The sequence below is a fragment of the Pongo pygmaeus genome, chromosome 3 (genome assembly GCF_028885625.2).
Source record: "Pongo pygmaeus isolate AG05252 chromosome 3, NHGRI_mPonPyg2-v2.0_pri, whole genome shotgun sequence".
Lineage (NCBI taxonomy): Eukaryota > Metazoa > Chordata > Mammalia > Primates > Hominidae > Pongo > Pongo pygmaeus.
In genome coordinates, this window is record NC_072376.2 from 62,303,087 (window position 1) to 62,322,321 (window position 19,235).

Here is a 19,235-nt window from a genome sequence, read left to right on the forward strand (position 1 = left end):
TATCTTTTCTTATTGATATTAGAATAACTTTTTGACTATTGACACTTAAATTTAAAAGGGCTTCTAAAAATCAATGAGAAAGATTATGGAAGATGTGTTTGTATTAGAAGATGTAATAAACTTCCATTTGAACAAAACTGTGCCCACCTTAAGAGTTTCTTCTGTGTTTATGATTAATTTTCTTCAAGATTTCTGTTTGTGGCTGTTGAGTTATCATTCTTTTTTTTTTTTCTCAGTGTGCTCATTCCTTCATTCAGTCTGTCAGTTATTTTAAAAAATATTAATTTGTTGCACAAATGTAATATGTCTTTGTATAAGACAGACCTAAATTCAACTAAGGGACTCTATTTAAGAAGTTTGTGGAATTGGAAGTGTTTTTAAGGTCCATGAACATCAGTTTTCTCATTTGTAAAATAATTGGGGCAATAATACATGCTTGATCAAGTTCATAGAAAGTACGTAGCACAGTGAATAGCACAATTTGGGGGGTATTTAACAAATGTCAGTCATCTTTGCATTATCTTTGTATGAAATTAACATGTAATTCATAACCAGTTTTAGGTATCTAGCATTTCCATTAGCTCCAGCGTCCAGTCAAAGCCCTCTGTTGGAATATTTTTGCAGCTACAGGAGTCTGACTTGATAAAATGTAACACTTTCATACCTGTGTCCCTCCCACCCTTTCATTTGCTTGACTGGCTTCTTTGTATCAGACTATGACTCAGTAGATTTTTCCTTTTCTGTTGCTGAAGAAAGCTCCATTTCCAAAAATTCTATTCAACAATTCACTACAGCAGACGACTTATAAAAGAGAAAATGAGATATCATCCTGTGTTTTCAAGACTAGATAAAGAAGTAGTAGGGTTCTTGCACAGTCCCAGGGTTGATGGCAGTCTTCTTCCTGTTCAATGTCTCAAGTTTCATCTGTCCATCTCCTATTGGTGCACACTGATGCCATCCTCTGCCATGCTCCCTCATCACACTTTTGCCACACGTGTCTCTGTCCTGGGGCATCTAATGTCTGTGGCAAGTAAAGTCTCAGAACCATGCCATGAAGATCTATGGTGAACGAAATAATTAGGTAGACACTAAGACAGAGCATTTAAAATATATTCTCATTTATTAATTCTCATTCTTAGCCATTAAAATATCTATACCCTCAAGTGTTCGGCTTGAAGTTGAAAAATCTGAAGGACTGACAGCATCTCTCATTATTTCTTTTGGGTAATTAATAAATGCTGGGATTTCAGTTCTTGATAGGGACAAACGATATTTTGTTGATAATGGATCTTCACTTTAATCCCATCATTCAGTTTACTCTCTACATCACAAACAACCATGAGAAGAAAGAAAAAGAATCAGTGATTTTTCTCTTCCAAGGAAGAGATTTTCGTAGCAGAAACAAAGGGAATATTTTGGAAATTTACTGTGGTGATTTTCTGGATTATTATGAAGGGGGTGGTGGCTATTGACATTTACAGGGGGAAAATCGGAACAACTAGAACATCTTGCAATCTGCATGTCTGGCCTACCCTACAAAGAATTTCCCACCACCCAATGACTGTAGGTTTGTGCAATTCCAAAATCTCTTTACAAATTTCTGAATCTAGAAACAAATTCAAATTTGTATATAGATACAAAGTATATTGCATAGTTTTAATGTGCACTAATTTTCTAGATGTAACTACAGTGTCAATGGAGGAAACATACTTTGCTCAGGTCACAACTGTGAGTTTTCACCATTTCAGAAAGTCACAAATACCAATGCTGCTCATGGTGCCTGAGTGGCACATACGGCACCTGTGTGTCAGCCTACATTTGTCGTTATTATATTGAAGGTGATTCTAGGTGTGAGTAAAACATCTGACTACTTGATTATGTCTTCTAATGTGGAGGTGCTTGAATATTTACATATCACTATCCTTTTATTGCATTGAAACAATGTTTAAATTTTGTGTGTAGATAGACTGTATTTTTTATGGATTTACTTCAGGCTGAGGGACAGATTGTTCTGGTAGCCATTTGTTATTTGGTTGTCAAGAAGCAAGCTAGGTTGATGGTGAAACACTATAAGAAATATAGTTTTCATTTTCTTTAACGTTTGTATAAAAGTGTTCTATATTTAAATAACAATTACATAATTAAAAGTTTTAGATTCACTTGTGAATTATTTATTAATTGTAAGATTGTACCTTTCAAGAAAACTCAACCTTATTTTTTCCCACATTAAGTGGTTTTCTTTTCAAGCATTAAAAATAATGTTATTGAGTTCTATTGATGAAATTAAAAATCTGATTTCCTTTTATTTTATAATTCATTAGGCATTATTACATTTTCACTAAAGTTGCAACTTGAAAATTCCTATAAGACACACATCATTCCATATAAGAAAAACGTAAAATTCAAATATTGTGCAACTCAAGGTAAATTTTCAAAATAAATTTAGTAAGCATTATTAAAGACTCATAGCCTTTAGGTTACTATTATTTAATATTATAGTCCACCGGGAAAGATGATCTCAAAGAGGGCTCAGTATTGATTTGCTTGTTGGTATTTCAGAGATACTGACAGCTGCTATGACTTCTGCTGTTTTTTCTTAACTTTGCACATACTGAGTTTGCTTTGTATTTCCTTGTTATTAACCCACATCTCACCATATTGCAATTAACTTTCACAATAAGCACTCCATTGAATATATTAGAAATATTTGGAATGTGAGTAGAAAATCTTAATAAGAGCAGGCCTGCTGCTAGATGATAAGAGGTCTGCATGAATTAGAAAAAGTTGCCCTTCCATATCCTGAACAGATGTAGCCCCAAAGTTCAGGGGTTAGTGAAGAGAGGGCTTCTTTCTTCACTCCCCTCATTCTTTTCCTCTGGGGAGACACTGCCTTTCACAACTTCGTGGACAGCATGTGGACTAAATTTCAGACAGACACTTGCCCCTTCAGCGGGGCATCTTTGTGCAAGGTACAAACTTTATACACCGGCATGATGATCCCTAACACAAATGTGTCTATGAAAGAAAAGAGAAAAATAAAAAACACCCAAGTTTTCATGAAAGAGCAGTTATACAGGAATGAAAGAAGCTTTCTAACAAGAAGGAAACAGTTGAGAGGGAGGAATTAAAGATAGAAAAATCTATTCATAGCCAATCTAATTTCCCTGTTTTTAAAATTCAAGGGTGATTCACTCTACCACTTATAAACAGAAAACAAACCTTAGAACATAGATTACATGATTACGATCTATGTAAACTTTCACTTCGTATTACCCTAATTGGGTTCTCTTCTAATTCTGTGTAAAATAATACATCTTTTGGTTTACGGTAAGAGAGAGCCATCCTACTATGACTGTCAAATTTCGATTATTCCCAAATTGAGAGAAAGGAAGGAAAGTGTTTACATTTGTCATATTGTAAAATTTGCAATATGTATTTATAGCCCATTTTAGAAATGTTGCTTTTTTTTTCTTTTTATTATTATTATTATTATTATTATTATACTTTAGGTTTTATGGTACATGTGCACAATGTGCAGGTAAGTTACATATGTATACATGTGCCATGCTGGTGCGCTGCACCCACTAACTCGTCATCTAGCATTAGGTATATCTCCCAATGCTATCCCTCCCCCCTCCCCCCACCCCACAACAGTCCCCAGAGTGTGATGTTCCCCTTCCTGTGTCCATGTGTTCTCATTGTTCAATTCCCACCTATGAGTGAGAATATACGGTGTTTGGTTTTTTGTTCTTGCGATAGTTTACTGAGAATGATGATTTCCAATTTCATCCATGTCCCTACAAAGGACATGAACTCATCATTTTTTATGGCTGCATAGTATTCCATGGTGTATATGTGCCACATTTTCTTAATCCAGTCTATCATTGTTGGACATTTGGGTTGGTTCCAAGTCTTTGCTATTGTGAATAGTGCTGCAATAAACATACGTGTGCATGTGTCTTTATAGCAGCATGATTTATAGTCCTTTGGGTATATACCCAGTAATGGGATGGCTGGGTCGAATGGAATTTCTAGTTCTAGATCCCTGAGGAATCGCCACACTGACTTCCACAATGGTTGAACTAGTTTACAGTCCCACCAACAGTGTAAAAGTGTTCCTATTTCTCCACATCCTCTCCAGCACCTGTTGTTTCCTGACTTTTGAATGATTGCCATTCTAACTGGTGTGAGATGGTATCTCATTGTGGTTTTGATTTGCATTTCTCTGATGGCCAGTGATGGTGAGCATTTTTTCATGTGTTTTTTGGCTGCATAAATGTCTTCTTTTGAGAAGTGTCTGTTCATGTCCTTCGCCCACTTTTTGATGGGGTTGTTTGTTTTTTTCTTGTCAATGTGTTTGAGTTCATTGTAGATTCTGGATATTAGCCCTTTGTCAGATGAGTAGGTTGCGAAAATTTTCTCCCATTTTGTAGGTTGCCTGTTCACTCTGATGGTAGTTTCTTTTGCTGTGCAGAAGCTCTTTAGTTTAATTAGATCCCATTTGTCAATTTTGGCTTTTGTTGCCATTGTTTTTGGTGTTTTAGACATGAAGTCCTTGCCCATGCCTATGTCCTGAATGGTAATGCCTAGGTTTTCTTCTAGGGTTTTTATGGTTTTAGGTCTAACATTTAAGTCTTAGAAATGTTTCAATGTAAGAAAATGACTTTTAAAAAGAAGTCCAATGTCTAGAATGGCATCCAGTAGTTAGTATGACTGAAGTACATAGTTTCTGAAGAACTTTGCCTTTTTGGTATTTTTCCTTTTAGGGAATAAATAAAATCAAGCCTCTCAAATGATTTTCCAAATCCAGAGCCATGAAGTTACAGGATGTGGATTGCTAGGCTGCCATTGTTGTCTGTGTCAGTGGTGCTCTTGGAATCATACTGTGTGGCTCTATGTTGTGGCCCTGTGTGCACCGCCTAAAGAATGACTTCATTGCTGTTTGACTTTTCAAATTTCCTTCGAAATTGAAAACTCAAGAAATTTTTCTTCACGTTTTATTTTCTTTTTATTATGCCAGTTTAAAAGTCTTTGAAAATAAAGAACTGAAACTCACCTTCTCCTGAAGTCACAAGTGAGCAAACAGAAATAATGGATTGGAGTTTGCTAATGATATGCCTAAAATTAGATATTAAGTCATTAAAATATTAGTTTTCCATGAATAAGGACAAAAACCTCATTTCTAAAAACTTGTCACATTTAAATTACGCTGTCTCATTTGAGTCTCCAGAAAATTATGTCCAGTCTTCTGATTATCACTCCTATAAACTTATTTTTATTCAAATCACATAACCTCCAGAAGTATAAAATGTTGAAACTCTTTTCAGAATGACTTGCATTATAACTTTTCCCTCCTGTGGTATTGAAATACTATGTTTCATATTAGAATGTTTTCAATTATCTACTCTCCTAAATAAATTAGTTAATGGTATTGTGTTTCCTGAAATAATCTGTGTAATGAATAAGAACATTTCTACAATAAGTTTACAGTCTTCTTACTTTAGAATATCATAGGTCTAAATTCTGATTTACTTTTCTTTTTTTTTTTTTTTTGAGATGGAGTCTCCTTCTGTCGCCCAGGCTGGAGTGCAGTGGCACAATCTCGGTTCACTGCAACCTCTGCCTCCTGGGTTCAAGCAGTTCTCCTGCTTCAGCCTCCCATGTAGCTGGGACTACAGGCATGTGCCACCATCCCAGGCTAATTTTTGTATTTTCAGTAGATACGGGTTTTGCCATGTTGGCCAGGCTGGTCTCGAACTCCTGACTTCAGATGATCCTCCCATCTTGGCCTCCCAAAATGCTAGGATTACAGGTGTAAGCCACCATGCCCAGCCCTAATTTACTTTTAATAAGCAAAGTTACACTTTGTGTCACTCTTTCCCCACACACAAGCTTTTTGTGACTTCCTAAAATGTTTATTTATGTATTTATTTATTTTGAGATGGGGTCTGGCTTTGTTGCCCCAGCTGGAGTGCAGTAGTGTGATCTCAGCTCACTGAAAGCTCTGCCTCCCAGGCTTAAGTGATCCTCTCGCGTCAGCCCCTCAAGTAGCTGGAACCACAGGTGCGCACCAGCACGCCTGGCTAATTTTCATATTTTGGTTAGAGAGGGGCTTTCACCACATTGCCCAGGCTGCTCTTGAACTCCTGAGCTCAAGCCTTCTGCCTGCTTCAGCCTCCAAAACTGCTAGGATTATAGGTGTGAGCTATTGCACCCTGAGACTTTTAATAAATTTAAAAACCAAAAAATAGAAAACAAACAACAACAACAAAAAATTTCATTCCTTCCTGTTCCCAGGCTAAAATTACTCTTTTGAGTTAGTGGATGAGTGTATGTGTAAACCTCTAGCTTACTTTGCTATTGTTGAATGGGCTGTTGTTATAGCCATTGTTATTCATTGACATTTCAGTGCTGAGACTATGTCATTCTAGAACTTCGACTCATACTCTCATGTTAATTTGGTATAAAAGAAACATAATGAAGAAAGTGTATTTATCTCATTATTATTTGTTGTGTTGTTTCTTCCTGCCTCTCTAAATCCCACTTTTTTGTACAACTAATTTTTTGTTTCATCAACTTTTCTATTAACAGCTTTTGACTTTATAACTGCAGCTAAATGGATAATAAAACAAAATAAGGTGTGACACAAAGAGTGAAACAGTGAATGGCAGGGCTTAGGTATAATGGAAGGAAATGGCAGGAAGAAAGTCCCGCATGACTTTTCAAAACTTCAGGGTTGGCAGTAGGTCATTGTGGGACAGATGTAACTCAGTTGATGGATTTGATGAATTTTGTCCAAACGTTGGAATTTGGACTGGTCAGATACAACAGAAAGACCCCAAACAGTGACTCTGAAAAATAATTTTACAAAATGCGATCCTGACGTTCAGAAACTCAAACTTTTTCTGAGATGCTTTAGGCCATTTTTCGTGGTTGAAAGAAAGCGACAACAGCTCTATCCCCCATGTCCATGATCAGAGAAAGAGAAAGAATGAAGATTCAAGGGCAGAAAGAGTGACCAGCTGAGTCACATTTGGAACCTTCCTGAAAGCCTTAGTCAGTGACTTCTCTTTAAACAGCTTTAGCTAGAATGATGGCACCTGGCCTCTCTTACTTCCAAAGTAGACGAGAACATATTATATTTTAGCTCGGCACATTACTATCCCAAACCAAACTGGGGTGCTATTAGTAAGGAAGAAAAAGAGAGTAGATATTGGGCAGACAATTAGAAATCTTTGCAGCAAGACATTCGGGAAAGGTATTATTTAGAAAAGTACCAAAGTCTTTTTGTGTCCTTGATGTGGATTGAATAGAGTGAGAAAAATTGCCTGTGTGCCGGTTTCCCAGTGGAGGTACGTGGAGAAATAAGAATTCTTTCCTTCTGCATGGTAAGCAGCTCTCCTTGTCCAATTGTCTCCTATTACTGACCATGGTCTCACAGCAATATAGTTCTCTAGGAATGGACTAGGAAAAAAATCCTAGAGGAGAAACTCCCACACTGATTTCTACTTCTGAAATTCAATGTATTTGTACCTCATGTCTCTACAAAAATTGTGTTTTAGTATATCAGCTTTTGAAGGCAGCTGTACCTAAATCCAGCCATCCAAACGGGGCAAAGGAAGCCGACTTTCACCTTCAGAAGCAGCCATGAGTTTGTGTCTGCTGCATTGCACTTTCAATATCTAGGACAGAATTACATACTTACTATATAATTACGGTAATACAATTTGTTATTAAATAGTTGCCAAACAAAATAGAAATACAATAAAAATTTAAACCACTAACCTTTAAATGATATATTTTCTTTTAAGAATATTGTTTAGCTCAGATGTCAGCAGATTAATGATGAGTACAACTAAACCCCAATCAGTTGAAAGAAATGTATAACATATCATTTTAAGATCTCTGTAGTAATTTATTTTTTAAAAGGAACTTAACATTGTGGATTTTAAATAATTGAAAATATTTTTTACACTTGGACTAAATGTTCAGATTATTTTTATTATGCAAACATCACATCTAATTAAAGATATTTCAATATTATATTTCCAGACATTCAGTAAGCATTCATTAAGGGCCTAGTATTATATAGTGGGATAAACTAAGGCCATAGAATATTTATGTCCCCAGCCATAGGAAGTTCACCATTTATTGGAGGAGAAAAACACACACAAAACTGAATTTGGTTTTGATTTTCCTCTGACCTATTCTATTAATTCAATAATGCAGACCTAATCATTATTGATATACTTTATTCTTGTCAAGATTTGCCACATTATTTGCCTTGAAGTTATTTATTGCAAAGGGATTTGTTCTCGTTAATAGATGGCTCTGCATTTTAGCATATGCGTTTGTCTTTGTGAAACCACCAAGACCACCAGGCTAAGATATTGAATAATTAACTTGACACAATATTTATAAAGTAGTGAGCTAGAAAGTTTTGAAAGATTCTATTAATAAAAATGGTTCATCAAATTTCGGGGGCAAATGCCTTAAACATTTATTAATAGCTAAACAATATATGAACTTTTCCTGAGGAAGAAAACATTTCTTCCTAAGTAGTTTCTAAGTAGTAAAATCTAATCCAGATCTTATACTCATTGTAGAGTTCTTTTTTCAGAAACCAACATTGCATAGTCTATATTTGTTTTTATACGACAGGCAGCTGTGTTAGTGAATGATTCACTAATGGTGCGAAATCTTTCTGTCAAACAAACACGCAGTTCACTTAGTTGGGCTTCAAGTACTTTAGTCTTTTTCCTAAACAATAACTGTCATTAAAAGAAAAAAACTGTGTAGACATTGAATACAGACTTTAATTTCAGACAAATGATAACCCAGAAGTGACCACTTCTCTTTGTCATCAAAATACCACTGAAGCCCCAGTGATTCAATTGCCAGGAATTCTTTTGCTTGAATTTGATCATTCTTCTTTCTCTTTAAAATACTGTTGTTAAGCACTGGATCAGCAATGTGGCAATGTCTCTAGGGATTGAATTATGTTTAATTGGGGAGGAAGCACACTCTCTCTTGTTTTTAGTTCATAAAGTAAGACTGTCAATTAGTAGGCAGTGCAGCCCAGTTGGAGCCACGCTGCACTACAGCCAGTTTGGAGGAGATTCATAGTAACAAACAAGATTTAAAATACATGTCTTGTGAAAGGCCAGTATAGGTGGATGGCTGGGTTTTTCCTGTCTTTTCATGCTGTAGCAGCATTATATTAGAATGTGAAGGACACTCGTATCCATAAAATAATGGCTTTTGTAATGCAGATGATTAAAGTCGGAAGCCTACCCAAATCTACTTTTCCCTAGGCATATACCAGGATCAAATTTCAATTAGTGACCTAGGAACTGCAGGCTCTGTATTCTGTTATCAATCCCTTTAGACAGCTAGAATCAAAGATCACCTGTCACTCTAGACTCTCAGTGACTCTAAGGAGGATTTAGAATAGACATCTGCTCTATCCTGTTACGTTGACTTCTTTGTACGGTCTGTCTACAAAATGCTTTATGAATATACAGTGAACATTACAAATATTCTAAGGTCCATTAGGAAATCTCATTTTCTGTGGATGAGGATTTTAATATTAAATATTGATAGTGATTTTTGCTAATTTCTTGTTGATTTGCTAAACCAGGCCATTTTACGGAAAAATTTTAAATATGCCCTGTTGATCAGGAACAAATATATATTTTTTTCAAAGTGTCAGAATGGTTACCTTGAAATCATTTTTAGATATGAATTGCAGAATTCCTAGAAAGAAAATATGCTATCTTATAGGACTGTGCTTTATCAGGAAATGGCAGGTTATCTAGTTATATTTTAAAGATACCAAATTTGTTTAGTGCAGATTTTACTTCTATAGTGCTCACCTTGATGAGCATCACAATAATGTTCTTTTATGTTTAAAATGATGCATTATAATCCCATTAGTGCCTTTGCCAACCAGTAAATTATTAATAAGATGATCATGCTAATTAAGCTACTTTATTAGATTTTGATGGATTTCGTGCCAGAAATTATGGTGGGGTCTTTGAAATATATAGAATATTTTCTCTTCGGGCACATCTTCCAGCATCATTGAAAACTTTACTGAAAACTCTTCATTACTCATAACATTGCTCGTCTGTTTCCCAATGACACGATAGTCACTTTCACAGAAACATAATAGTATTCAAGTCAAATGTTTAATTTGCTGCTGCAAAAGAATTCACAATAGAATTCTCAATGTGGGGTTAATTACACAGTAATGAAAGAGTAAACCTATTGGGAAATGCTCTAAGTAACATTGCTGTGTTTCCTACTGATAAAGATGTGCACGCCTGATTTATTTTTTATGCTGGGAAATTCAGAAGTAGGAGAAAACCTTGAAAAGGCATGCACATGAATAGTAAAGTTTTTTATCATTTGTCAACATGATGAGAAAATGATGAACATGGATAATTATGATATTACAAAGGCTATAATCACAAAATAGTAATGTATAAGAATATAGCATTCTTTTATACACAGGAGAACATGACACATTAAAAATCATTGAGAACATAATCTAAGGAAAGACATTGCTAATCTGAACAAAAAAAGAAAGAAGTAATAGAGCAGGCACTCAAAATTGTGCCCATGTTTTACATTTCTACAAATAATCTTCACCCTCTCTGCCTATGAGTATAGTGTTATATTGCTAGGTATGTTATGTTTACTCCATATATGTCAAAGACTCCACTGAGGGAATTGAACAATGAGAACACTTGGACACAGGAAGGGGAACATCACACACCAGGGCCTGTTGTGGGGTGGGGGGATGGGGGAGGGAAAGCATTAGGAGATACACCTAATGTAAATGAGGAGTTAATGGGTGCAGCACACCAACATGGCACATGTATACATATGTAACAAACCTGCATGTTGTGCACATGTACCCTAGATCTTAAAGTATAATAATAAAAAAAAATTTGGACCACAAAAAAAACTATGGTATCTTAATAAATATCTCAAAACAGTTATAAGATCGACAATATGATCCCTACTTTATTAGGTGAAGAAAATGACATTTTTAAAAACATAAAAAGATTTCCTGTATGATAGGATTCAAATTCATATTTGTTTGTTTCCAAGGGCTTTTTCTCATTCATTATCCTATGCTGTCATCTAAATTAATCCATGAATATTGCAGCTTGTATCAGAAGCTTGAAAGTTCACAAAAAGAATCATTTTCTACCTAAATTTGCCCATCAAATTTGGGTGGACAGTGACAGCAGCACAGTGTTAGGCTTACATTTAAATGACATTATTTAGGATAGTGAGAGGATAAACAAATAGACTAAAAGGACAGAACAGAGTCCAGAACTAGATCCACGCAGATATGGCCAATTGATCTTCCAAAAAGGCACCAAAGTAATGTAATGGAGAAAGGACAATTGTTTTAACCACCAGACCTAGAAAACTTGGTATCCGTGTAGGAAAAAAATAAATCTTGATACTTCATACCATACACACAAAAGTAATTATAGATGGCACATAGACCTAAATATAAAATCTTAAGCTCAAAAGTTTCTAGAAGAAAATGTAGAAGAATATTTCCTGGACCTGAGCTAGGCAAAGATTTCATAGAAACACACAAACAGCATTAGCCACAAAAAAAAAAAAAAAAAAATGACCAGTCAGGCTTCATGAAAAACAAAACAAGGAAAACCTGTGCTCTTCAGAATTAAACAAACAAATAAACAAAAACACTAAGAGAATGAAAAAGCTAAGCTATGGGAGAAAATATTCACATTATATATCTTTGACAAAGCAGTTGTACTCAGCATATATAAAGTTATCATACAAATCAATTGTAAACAGACAACTCAGTAAAAATGGGGGAAAGATTTGCACTGTTTACAAAGATAAATGTCTGATAAGCACAAAACATTTAATGTAATAAGTTATTAGCAAAATGTAAATTAAAAGCAAAATCAAATACTATTGCACACTCACTAGAATTGCTAAAATTACAAAAGATTAACAATACCAGTTGTTGGTGAAAAGGTGAAGTAACTAAACTCACATACTCTGCTGGTGGGAATGAAAAATCATGTAACTTTGAGAATCTCTTGGGTAATATCTGATAAAGTTGAGCATACAGTCACCCTATGACACATCAATTTCACTTCTAAGTATTTACTCTGTAGAAATAAAAACATGTTCACAACAGGACTTGTAAAAATATGTTTTTAATAACTGTTTACAGAGAGTCAGAATATATTGCCTAACATTTTTATATATAAAGGTTATATAGATTTTTTATATTAATTTTATATCTTTGTAGATTTTTTATTTCTTTTATTTTAATCTTTAGATCTACTACTATATCACCTACATAGGGGCAATTTAGCTCCTCTAATTCTTATATTTCTGATTTTGATTCTATAATTGCTTTTATTAATACTCTCAATAGAACATTAAATAGTATTGTTGATAGTGGCCCAACTTTAGGTAGAAATCACTACATTTTTTGAATTGATGAATGAAAAATTATTTTAGACAATGTGGAATGAGTCAATAATGCTTATTACCATATATATATCACCACTAATCTTTATTATTTTTTGTAATGAGAATATTTAAGATTTACTCTCTTATTAGTCCATTTTCATACTGCTATAAAGAAAGAACTTCCCAAGATGGGGTAATTTATAAAGGAAAGAGGTTTAATTGATACTCTATTGAGCATGGCTGAAGAGGCCTCAGGAAACTTACAGTCATGGCTGAAGGCGAAGAGGAAGCAAGGCACCTTCATCACAAGGTGGCAGGAAGGAGAAGTGTGTGAGAGTGCAGGAAAAATCTACCATTTATAAAACCATCAAATTTCATGAGAATTCATCCACTATCATGAGAACAGCATGGAGGAAACCACCGCCATAATCCAGTCACTTCTCACCAGGTTTCTTCTTCAACACCTGGGGATTACAATTCAAGATGAGATTTGGGTGGGGACACTAAGCCTAACCATATCATTCTCTTAGCAGTTTTCAACTATGCAATACATTATTATCAACTCTGGTCATCATACTGTACAATACATTGTGAGTATGTGAATATAGTACTCGTACTTATTCTTCCTGTACTAACTCAAACCTTGTACCCTTTAATCAATATTCCTCCATTTGGTGCCACCCACCCAATCCATAGTAACCACCATTCTACTCTCTGCTTTATGAGTTCAATTTTTTTTTTTTTTTTTACATTTTATATATAAATGAGATCATGTGGTTTTTGTCTTCCTGTGCCTGGATTATTTCCCTTAGCATAATGTTCTCTAGGTTAATCTGTGTGTTCATTGAAGCGTTATTTGCAATAGCCAAAATATCAAATGCAATGTAAGTGTCCATCACTGATGAATGGACAAAGAAAACGTGATATATATGCATATATATACATATATATATGCATATATATGTATACATATATATGCATATATATAGATACATATATATGCATATATATTTATATATATACACAATGGAATACTATTCAACCTTTTTTAAAAATGAAGGAAGTATTTTGAGAACAGTCATCTACAAATTTTATTTTACCATCATTGTTTAATTTAAATTATTACTTAGAATAGCTATCATCAGAAAGACAAAAGATAATAAGTCTTGGCAAGGATGTGGCAAAAAGGAAACTCTCAAACGCTGTTGATAATGTAAATTAGTTCAGCCATTGAGGGAAACAGTATGGAGGTTACTCAGAAAATTAAAAAAAAGAACTACCATATGATTCAGCAATGTCACTACTGAGTATATAGTCAAAGGAAATAAAATCAGTATGTTGAAAAGATATTTGTACTTTTATATTTATTGCAGTATTATTCACAATAGCCAAGATATGGAATCAATCTATGTGTCCATCAGTAGATGACTGGATAAAGAAAATGTGATGTATATACACAATGGAATACAATTTGAACATTAAAAATAATGAAATCCTGTCATTTTCAATAATATACCTGAACCTGGAGGAAATTATGTTAAATGAAATAAGCCAGACATAGAAAGACAAACACTGCATTATCTCACTCATATGTAGAATGTAAAGAAGTTGCTGTCATAGAAGTAAGGAGCAAAAGCTGTGTTTACAGGGGAGGGATGGTTGGGGTACTGTGGAGACTGGGGAGATATTGATCAAAGGATACAAAATTTCAGTTAGATGGGATGAATAAGCCCAAGGGGTCTATTGTACAACATGGTAGCTATAGTTAACAATATATTGCATTCTTGAAAAATGTTGAGAGTGGATATAAGGTGTTTTCACCAGAAAAAGGATAATTATGTGAAGTCATCCATATGTTAACTAGCTGGATGTAGTCATTCCACAATGTATATATATTTAGAACATCATCTTGTACTGTGCATGGTAAATACATACAATTATATCTGTCAGTTTAAAATAAGATAAAATAAAATAATATAATTACTTTAAAGCTTGTGAAGGAGTCACCACATGGACAATATAACAGAAAATCTCTGCTAGGTTGAACTTTGTGATGAACACAAAGTACTTAATAAACATATTTCTCTGATCTGTCTATGTATGGATCAATCTGTTCCTGTTGAGGACCTTATAACTTCCTACTGGTCACTCAACAGGAAATTGTTCTGAAAGTGCTCTACCCATCAACCTTCAATATAAAAATATACATTTTATGATTTACTCTCAGAGTTTTGCAGTGGCACAACTTTACAAAACAAATTTGATCAAAATAGAAATACTTTAATCAATTTTCTTTGTTGTAACTCACCTTGGTACTTGTCCTCATAGGGTTTCGTGTATTTCACATTTAGTTGCATCATAGTAAAATCAAGGTGTATACCATTCCTATTTCCATTTCACATATTATGGAAATGTTTCATGTTACTGGTTTTGTTTTGCTATTTATTTCAGTGTTGCTTCATGGAAAATTGAACATAGTAATTAAAAATGGTAAAATTTTAAAAATCTATGATCTTGAAATTTGTACAATGTTTTCATGACATTATTAACAAAAATAATTATCGAGCAGTTACATGTTCCAACCAGAGCTATGTTGAACTAGAGTACACAGGAGAGCTTTTTAGTATGAACTGATACTCACGCGTAAGAATTGCTTATATTTTAGGAAGCGTGGCCAAATTTCTATATGAAACATCTACTTTTACAAAGTCTGACTGGATTGTTGTTTATTTGGAAATAGTAGTCAAACTGTAACAAAGGTGGAAAATCTTTTGCAAAGCTGTTGAGAAATCGGTGGATCACGTAGAATAAGGCTTATAAAACCGCTAGTGGGTTAGCAGCCCCAAACGTCTGAGACTATCAGTATAATGAAGAAATCTCTATTTCTGTAGCCTCTGATTTGCTCTATCTCATGTGGAGGGCCTAATGAAGGAAAGAAACTGCATTCTAAATGGTGCAGAGCAAATACCCTAAAAGATCCAAGCTTGGATCTTTATTACTTTGGAGACCTAAAAGACAATGTACTTTGAAGTTAGTTTCTTCTGGTTAATCTCTTTTACTTGATGTAGACACATTACATAAATCCATTGTCATATGAATAATACATAACAGCAATAATCTATTATCATAATGTTTTTAGGTATTCATAAAGTACATTTTCTATGTCTAGAGGAAAAGTAGCAGATTATTAAACTTCCAGTTTTATTTTATGATCTGCTCTGCCTCTTCAATTCATTCCACCTTTTTGTTTTGTTTTTTTTTTTAAAAAAATACATTCATATGAATGTATTTTTCAATTGCTTACCAAAGAAGCAATTTGGAAAACACTGATTGTTCATCTATCTTTTACCTCCTTGTTTCAATTTATGTTTTGAGTACAGTACATTAGTTTATAGAGACTGTGATTGAAAAAAAGAGCTTACAATCTTCCTCATAGCTTTGCTCTGAGTTTTACAATGGATGGTTTGGAAAAATAGTGTAATAATGACTGAGCTTCTAAAATAGTGAAGTAACAGTTATTTTTGTGATGTAATATAGTGATGTATATGTGGCTCAAAAGGGTTGCTATATATTCCCCGCAACTCCCGTTTTATTTTTAATTTTTAGTTGTTTTTCAGTTTTATGCAAGACTTACTATACCTAATTCTATAAGCTATACAGTGTTTTTTAAAATTGATTCCAGAATTTGTTTCATCATATGCACCAGAATAAATACTTCAGTAAGAGTAAAACTTCTTCTGCACTATTTTAGACAAAGATAGCATGATACAGGCACAGCTAAGTCTCTTAAAGTCTTAGGTATCCTTAAAACATTGACAAGGAAGTCAATATTGAATTTCAGATAACAACTGGAATTTTGACAGTACTCATTAGTTAGTTTGGTCTGACCCAGGCTTCCATCAGTGCAAACTTTATTCCCCAAGAGTCTCACAGAGCATTTACAGCATATTCTACAGAACCATAGAAAGGGAGCAGGCAACTGGCAGAGAGTATGGGCACGAGGCTGACAGCTCAGAGATGCCACTGGACCTGCCTCATCAGCTCTCTGGGCACTACTCACTCTTCCGAAAGTATTTGAAACCTTTTGGGCTGTTACTTTACACCTGGTAAAAAGCATCTATAGACCAAAAGAACCTGGGAAGAGGGTATTCCTTCCCTTCAGAGCCAAAACAGAGAGTTTTATACTCTTCAGGGGGTTTCCTTCACAAGACAGTTACTCACAAATCAAGGATATTGAAATTGTATATCTGGGATTTGCCCTCTACTGTCACTCATATTGTTCATAAGAACAGGAACAGATAATATTTATTGGTTTGCTGTGTTCCAGCAACCACACATAGATATAAACTCTAATTGCTACAACAGAGTTTGATGGTAAGAATTGTTTAGTACTACCATTTCACAGATGAGAAAATTGAGGCTTTGAAAGCCTGAATAATTTGTGAAAAGATACAAAGCTCCTATGTGGTCAGACTGGAATTTTAATCTACTTGTACCTGACATTGGATCCTAGACTCTTCAATAGGTTACACTTCCTTTGAACTGGGAAAAGGTAGCACAAATCATTTATTTTTAAATCACTGATACTAGTCTTGTTGTTTAAGGCATTTAATCTAAGTTGACTTCTCCAAAGGACTGTGCAGATGTTTTCTCAAATTAAAGTGATATTTCAGGATAACAAGTACTAGAAAATTTAATTCAACTAAACAGTAAATTCTAGAAACTGGGGAATCTTTTGGCCTCTCATACAATTTTATTCTTATAACTGTGTGTCCCGGCCAGTCATGATAACATATACTTGTTCAATAGATAAAAACTGAACGGAGTTCAAGTCATAGACTTACTGTAGAGGCTTGGGCACATTTGCAGAATATACACTTGGAATATGCAATGAGGAATAGAGGTTAAGAAGAAAGGAAATAAGTAATTACATAAGTAATAACAATTATATAGTAATTACATAAGTAAATACAATTATAAGTAATTGCATAAAACAATATCATTATTATTATTATTATTTGAAATGGAGTCTCGCTCTTGTCGCCCAGGCTGAAGTGCAATGGCGGGATCTTGGCTCACTACAACCTCCTCCTCCCAGGTTCAAGTGATTCTCCTGCCTCAACCTCCCAAGTAGCTGGGATTACAGGTGCCCACCACCATGCCTGGCTAATTTTTTTTTTGTATTTGTAGTTGAGACGGGGTTTCACCATGTTGGTCATGCTGGTCTCAAACTCCTGGCCTCAGGTGATCCTCCCGCCTCGGCCTCCCAAAGTGCTGGGATTACAGGCGTGAGCCACTACACTTGGAAGACAATATCATTATTATAAACACAGAAAATTCCTTTTTTTTATATTAGTCATCCTAGAACAGAGACGCTATCAGCTCCTGGGGATACCTCTTTCCACATCGTCTGGAACATAATTATATTTAATTAAAACCTGAAGTGGTATCTAAAGATAATGACAAAGTCTTATATGTGCAGAGGGTTTCAATCTCTCAAACAAATGTGAGTTTGTTACTATGTTATGTACATTACTATGTACATTATGTACATTATGGTACATTACTATGTTATGTACCATAGTAGTCTAAGGGCTACTATGTTGTTTCTTACATTTGTGTAACCATGGTGAAAACCAAAGAGAAAATAAAGAATGATTGTTCATGTTTTAATGTGTAAGAGCACATTAATACATGGTAAAACACCTAGATCAGTTATTTAATCCATCCTTTGAAATCACAGAAGAAAACTGGTGATATACATGTGATGGGGAATGGCAACTGTAGTGATTTATATTCCTTTAATTTTTTTCAAAAAAAAAAGAAAGTTCACTGAAAAAATTACAACTTTCTCCTATGTTAAACTTAATTTATGTAAAATAGTGGTCACAGCTATTAAATTATTGTTATTTATTCACAGAGTTCTCCTCTACATATTGTTTTAAAGTAATAACTGCTTTACAGCATTTTTTTTTTTTAAATGGAGTCTCACTCTGTCACCAAGGCTGGAGTGCAGTGGCACAATTTCGGCTCACTATAACCTCTGCCTCCAGGGTTCAAGTGACTCTCCTGCCTCAGCCTCCTGAGTAGCTGGGATTACAGGCGCCTGCCACCACACCTGGCTAATTTTTGTATTTTTAGTAAAGACAGGTTTCACCATGTTGGCCAGGCTGGTCTCAAGCTCTGGACCTCAGATGATCCACCTGCCTCGACCTCCCAAAAGTTCTGGGATTACAGGCATCAGCCACTGCGCCCAGCTGCTTTACAGCATTTTTATAGAAGCTCTTCTTTGAACTTACTAAGAGTTCATTGAAATCAGCTGTGTAGAGTTTAAATCCAGCAAGGAAATTCAGGCACAGAGAGGTTGGAGGTAACAAAAAGTAAAACTGGAAAGTGAATCAAAGTATTTTGGCTGAAAATTTAATATATTTAATAGTATGTATGATTCCTCAATCTAACTTAGGTTAAAATAATCAAAAATAAAATAAGGTGAACTATTTTTTTGTTTAATGGCCAAGGTGGCAGAAATGGAATTTCCAAACATCTAGATCTTAGGTCTTTATTGTTCTAAGCAATTTTTAATGCAATTTGAGAATCTTCATTTCTGTACTCTTCTTCAATAATAACATTAAAGCAGAAGGAGGTTCCAAGATGGCCGAATAAGAACAGCTCCAGTCTGCAGCTCCCAGCTTGAGCAACACAGAAGACAGGTGATTTCTGCATTTCCAACTGAGGTACCGGCTTCATCTCACTGG